This window comes from Myodes glareolus, chromosome 4, assembly GCF_982192425.1.
Source record: "Myodes glareolus chromosome 4, mMyoGla1.1, whole genome shotgun sequence".
In the NCBI taxonomy this organism is placed as follows: domain Eukaryota; kingdom Metazoa; phylum Chordata; class Mammalia; order Rodentia; family Cricetidae; genus Myodes; species Myodes glareolus.
This window is the reverse complement of record NC_142029.1, coordinates 37,299,430-37,306,061: the sequence shown is the minus strand read 5'-3', so window position 1 is coordinate 37,306,061 and position 6,632 is coordinate 37,299,430.

Genomic DNA, 6,632 nt, shown 5'->3' with positions numbered 1-6,632 from the left:
CCCCTCCACCTACTACTCTCCTTCCAGGAGGCCCAGGCTCAAGCAAGATGTAATACTTCACCCTCTCCAGCTGATTCTGACCCAGAATCTCACACTTCTCCACCCAGTCAGGTTACCCCTCTAGGCCCAGGCCCAGGTGGGAGCTATATTCTCGAATTGTCTTGTCCGAGGTGACCTAAGATCCTTGTCTGAGCTGCCTCTCCAGGCCAGGCTGAAGCCATAGCCATGAACTCTTTTGGTGCTTGCTTCGTTCCTTTATTACACAACAGCCCCGTGACCTAAATCCAGTTCATTCTCTTGCTGGGACCCTCACCTGATTCTGCCCCTCAGGCCCAGGATGGAGCAGCTGCGTCTTGAGATCTTCACCAATGTCAAGGGCCCTGAGCTCCCCCTTCCTTTACCTCCTCCATGCTCAGACCCTAAGTGTATCCTGAGCTCTCTTGGGGAGTTTAACTCAGTGTCTTCCTCCCATGTTGCTTCTCTGCCCCAGTGTCAGATTGAGGTTACCGAGACATCCAGCTTTGTGGACTGAATTTCTACTGGTTTCTTTGCCTGTTGGACTACCCAGACCACATACAGTCTAAAAAAATACCCTTTGAACATATACATAGATACACACACACACACACACACACACACACACACACACACACCAGTCACTTAGAACACCCTAATACAGAAGAAATGCTTCAGTACCGAGGAAATTGTTAAACAACAGTATATGTTTTAAAGCTGAGTTGTAGGGCAGGGCAGACAGCTCAGCGGTAGAATACTTGCCGACATTTTTCAAGGCATTGGTAGCCAGGCTGTGGAAAGTTAATTGGGAGATCCTTCTAGTAAGCTTTCTCAGTCTAATATGAGACTTCTCATGGTTGGCCAACCCCCGCGTGATTTGGGTCTGGGGGCAATGTGGGACTTAAGGTCAGGTCTCAGGGTACTTAGTTTGGAACACAGCACAGCATAAGTATTTGCACTCCTTCCTCCCTGATGGGGAACTGTTGCCAGGCACGTGGTTTAAAGAGTCCTAGAGGAAGAGAATGCTCTAAAAGGATTCTTCTGGGCTAATGAGGGCTTAAAGCCAACTCTGGAAACTGTCCTGCCATCACTGGTCCTCTACACCAAGCCAGGGGAGATGAGTGCCCCAACAGGCACAAAGTCATGTGATTCCCAAAGTTTCCCACAGCACACGAAGGGGGTCTGCATCCGCTCAGGTCAGGCGGGTGCTTCTCATTGCCTCTGAATGTCTTCCTGTCTGCTGACCACCAGCTCTGTCGTTCAACACCACAACCCTGGGACAATAGCCTTCCCTTCCTGGTGTCAGGTTGGTCACATGGCCGAGCAGGCATGAAAAAGGACTGGGGGAATGGTTGCCCTAGAGATTGTCACTGCTTAAAGCCACTGAGAAAACTGTTCAGCCGGGTCTGAGCCCAACTTTTGTCTTTCGTAGGGCTGGGCAGGCTGACCGTAAAACCCTCTAGTTGTGGGGAACCCTTGGCACCATGGAAACTGCACTGTGGCCCCATGATTGGCTGTGCTGTGCAAATTCAGGGTATGCTGGTTGAATTCTAGTTAGTTAGAGGTCTGTTGATACCACCCAAGGGCTTTGCCTGATGACTGAAGGGTGCTCGGTGAGACACAGAGGCGGGCAATAGCAGATGATAAACACCAAAGACACCCAAAGATAATTTGTCCTGGATTTGCAACCTTAACAGAGGGCGCTAGATCTACACACACATCTGTGCAACATGAGGAGCCATGGCAAAGCATCAGTCTTTGAAAATATGGTTCTGATCAGGGGTGGAGCATCATGGGAGGTTCTGGGTTCAATTTCCACTACCAAAAAAAAAAATTAAGAAAGGAAGGACAGAAGAAAGAAAGAAATATGAAAGAAGGAATGGAGAAAGACTGTGTCTCAGAACCTTTAGTTCGAGAAGGCTCCATCTTAAAATAGCTTTAGTAAAGGATAGAAAGATGGCTCTGGAGTTAAAAGTACTTAGTTAAAAGTCTTGCAGAGGACTGGATTTCAGTTCCCAGCAGCAGGTCAAAACTGCCTATAACTCCACTTTTGGGTGAAGCATGGGGAAGGGAATCTGATGCCCTCTTCTGGCCTCCCTGGGTACTACATTCTTGTGGTACACATACATTTAGCAGTCAAACACTCAAACAGATAAAATAAAAATAAGTAAATCTCTCCTTTTTAAAGAAGAGGTTATTATAGAGCCAGTGGGATGACATAGTGTGTAAGGCACTTTTCACAGTGCTGGATCCCTGGAAGTCACCTAAAATTGGAATGAAGGAGCCAACTTAAGAGTTGTTCTCTGACCTCCACAGGAATGCACGTGTGTGCATGCACACATACACTAATTAATTAGGTAATTAATTAATTGATAACTATACCGAAAGCAAAGTGTTCAGGCGCAAAGTGACTGCAGCCACCTCTTTCCTTTTTTACCAGAAGGAGAGTTGAATATGCCTGGAATATGCCTAGAAAGAGTCCAGCAATAACTCAGGTACAGCAGTTCTAACTCCTGAGCTCCCTTTCCCGCCCTACTTCTTATTTTACTTTTCTGACTCAAAAACTCCAGTTTCCAAGATTATATATGGAAATGGTCAAATCAGGACTGTACCCTCAAGATTCAGCGGCCAGGGTTCTGCATACGGCCTTCAAGATTGCTTCCAGGTTGGAAGAATTCTGACAACACTCAGCTCCCAGCAGCCCTTTTCTGCTGGTGTCAGAATTCACAGTCATCTGTCAGGACTGCAATATCCCCAGCGTGTGTATCTCAGACTCCTGCATGCAACACACTCACAGGTATGACAAATTATTTGCTTCATGAGGCTTGTTAGTGAAGCAGGCAACCCGGAAGCAGACTAAAAGGGTTAGGGCGATTCCAAAGCTTCAGGATGGATCTGGCTCCCATCACTCACAGACCCCATCATGCTCTGGCAGGCTACCAACCAGAGCATGTTGTGGTTGGGGACACAAGAGAAGCCAGGGTCCCAATGGACAGGAGGACACAGGAGAGGAGCAGGATGAAAACAGAAAGAGGTAGTGTTGAGTGGGCTGGGTTGTGAGGGGGCAGGGAAGTACACACCTGTGAGCAAGCCCACTGGCTTTTTCCAGGTGCCTGCTGTCTTGGGGACTATAAAACACGCACATAGAAAGGATCCTGCATCCTCACCTCTTCTCAGACCTTGGGACAACATGCAGATTCCTTCACTTCAGGGTTTCAGACCTGGGTTCCTCCTGGGCAATTTCCGCCAACAATTAACTGAATGACTTTCAGCCCAACAGAACTGAGGTCTGTGTCCAGGGTCTACAATGTATGACCCTGAAACTTAGTGTAAGGTTGGGACTTTGGGACAGACCCTATGGGAGGTGGAGATAGACCTCTATGAAACTATGGAGTCTTTGGGGATAAGGGACTCCTCAGAGAAGGTGTGGGCTCCATTGACCACAGCCTCCTCTGACTCTAGATTCTTGGCACGTGGTGTCCCAGGTCAGACAGAGCCCTACATGGCTGATTCTTCGGCAGAAGCTCTCTTGTCAATACCCATGCTTGGAGCCTTGTGTAGTGTTCTAGGGACACAGATGGCAAGGAAACTTTAAAGGGAGAGTAACTGAGAGAGAAGCACTGGCTTGGGGTGGAGCAATGGGAAGGAGAGGGCAGAGGCACCATTTAGAAGAAGGTGGGACCTTACAAGATCTTCTGATGCCCCTTTCTTTCAGGGAAAGGATGGGGTTCTGTGTCCCCCTGTATGACCAGAGCATTGATCACGTCCATAAGCTGTTTCCAACTTTCAATGACTCTTTGAAATTTCCACCCACCCGCCTGGAGTTGTGGGTCTTCAAAGGCTTGTTTGGTGAGTATGGTGGGAGCCTATGCCCTTGGAGAATAAGACAGTTGAACATGGTCTGGTAATTGTTATTACACTCCCTGGTCCAGTGGGTCCCTGATCCAGCCTCTTTTAGAAAGATAGATAAGATGTCAGCCAGTTTTAAGGGGGCCCCACAAAAGTTCCCTTTTCTTTTAAAGCCTCAGGTTACTTTTCCCATCTTAACCAGCAATCTTCCTGGGGGCTGCTGCTCCTACTCCTAGCTGAGCAACCTCTTCCCTTCCCAGGTTTGGATCATGAACTAATTCCACTCTTCAAGGATACCTACTGTGTTTTTATAAACATTATGCAGGACGTAGATGACATGCTCCTGTACCTTTATGGGCTGAGAATGGAAAGGGCTTTTACACTGGTTCTCATTGTGTTGCTGGCTTGCAAACTCCGGATAAAACAAAATCGAGGTAAATGAGTTCGTGTATCCTGGTAGAAAGCATTTTCTTCTGGGGGATCTGAAAAGGCCACTTTCCCCACTTTCTGTGTTCCCTCTAGTTAGTTCCACTGTCCAAAGGACCAGGGCAGAGAGCAGAGTTCTGAGAAACACCATCCAATCTAACAATCTCTAGGTGTGATCTTTCAGAGTAGGACCAGCAAACTGTAGCCATTTAAGGGGATTATGTATTTGATACAAATAGGGAAGATCTTGTTTGTGGTTTTCAGGTGTGGAATTGAGTCCCTAGGGAGCTGCTCTCTCTAGAGGGATGCAGTCTGTCAAATCTCTTTGCATGGCCCATGGCTTAGCTTCACCTGATTGTGCTTCTCAACAGCCAGTCTGAGGCCCAGCAGTATCAGGGTCACCAGGGCACTGATTAAAAATCTTAATTCACTGAGGCACCTTCTCCCCTACCACAGAACCAGAAACTGGAGAGGCAAGACATAGCAGCCTGTGCTTTATCAAGCCGCCCAGAGCCCTGGGCCTGCCCAAGTTCAAACCCACCCGGTAGAAACCCTGTGCCAGCATGGGCTTCAGCAGCTGCTTCCTTTTTAGCCAGAGCCTGGGCCAGAGGCCTGCAAAGTCCTGTGCGGTGGTCCTTGAGGAGACACTTCATTTAAGTTGGAGGACTGTGCGGCATCCATTGTTCAGAGGACATGCTTGGCCATGACTTCAGCATGGGGACAGGAGCCTTGCTGTGGAAACACCTTCACCAGGAGACTGATGCCAAGCTCCAGATGTGTTAGTGCCATGACAGGTGGGAGGGGGTGGTGTTACCAGTCTTCAGAACTGTATTTTGGTTTTATTATTGCAATGTTTCACTTTTAAATGAAGTTTTAATTAATTTCAATGGTTTTATAATAAATAAAAGGTGCAGCTGGGAAACAGGGCCTGTGCTTTTGACTCAAATGGGAAAGAGCTAGCCTGTTTGGTTATTGGTTTTATTCCTTTCTAATGTTGCTTTTTTAGCTTTATTTTTGTTTTGTTTGTTTGGCTTCCAAGACATTGTTTCTCTGTAGCCCTGCCTATCCTGGAACTTCCTTTGTAGACCAGGTTGGCCTCGAAGTCAGAGATCTGCCTTCCTATGCCTCCTGAGTGCTGGGATAAAAGGCTTGTGCAAACACACCTGTTTAATCTTTATCTGGTGAGATGAAGAGGTTCTTTATTTAAGAGGGAAACTGAGACATTTGTCAATCAGAGACTCGCTTATTTCACCTAATGTAACGTCTAGTTCCTTCTATTTTTGTGAAAATGCCACTATTTCAATTTTTTTGCTATTGCATAACATTCCATTGTATAGCCATACCATACATCGTTATCTGGTGATGTTCATCTTGGCTGCTTCCAAATCCTGCTGTGTGAACCATGGAGATGCAGTTACCTCTGTGGTCATAGCCCTGAAGCCTTTGGGATTATATCCAGGAATGGAATAATGGTGGTATTATACTCTTAACGAGGGCCCAAGATCTCTTTAGGGCTCAAATCAAACACTACAGCAAGAAAAAGGAACTTAATATATCTGAGGGTGAGCAAACTCTCATGCCATGCTGTTCCAAACATGTCTCTTTATTGTTCTGTCTCTATTCTAATTCTCCTGTCCGAATTCTAATTCCTCTTAGCTCCTTCTCCTCTAGCCTCAAAAGTCCTCCCCCATGTGTGGCTTGAATCACTGAACAAAGTTACAGGAGTTACCTGTCAGTGGTCAAAAGCACATTCCTAGGGGAAGTGACAAGGAGTTGAGTCATTTACCATGGCAACACAAGGTTTCAGGAGTAACTGTGACCACAGCCTGCTGACACAAGGCCCGGTGACAAACATGAGACCTAGGTCTTTTGTCAGCAAGACCTGACAAGTGAAGAATTGGCATGGATTTTAGGGTTCTTTGTGTAGTAACCTTTGTTGGACATCTCTGACTCTGACGTTGTGTATAACTGTAAGGTTTTAAACTTATGATCCATTTACAAGAAGCCTTTAAGTCAAATTTGATTTTGTTCAGAGGTAAAAGTGAACTAATTGTGTGTAGTTAGTCTGAGTAAAAGGAACAAAGCATGTCCCAGTATATAGTCTATATGTCAACATTATATAGATAAATAAAAAGTCATCTTCTTGACACCCGCAGATATATGTGCCCATAAGATTGAAGTGTAATCATGAGATGACATATACATGTCACATGAGATACACACTACTGTGCAGGTATTGGAGAGACACAAAGCTGCTCTAACAAATGTGAGCAACAGACGATGGCCCTGTAGACTTTGCCCGGACAGGATTCTCCTGCATCTGATAACCACTCCTCTGGTGG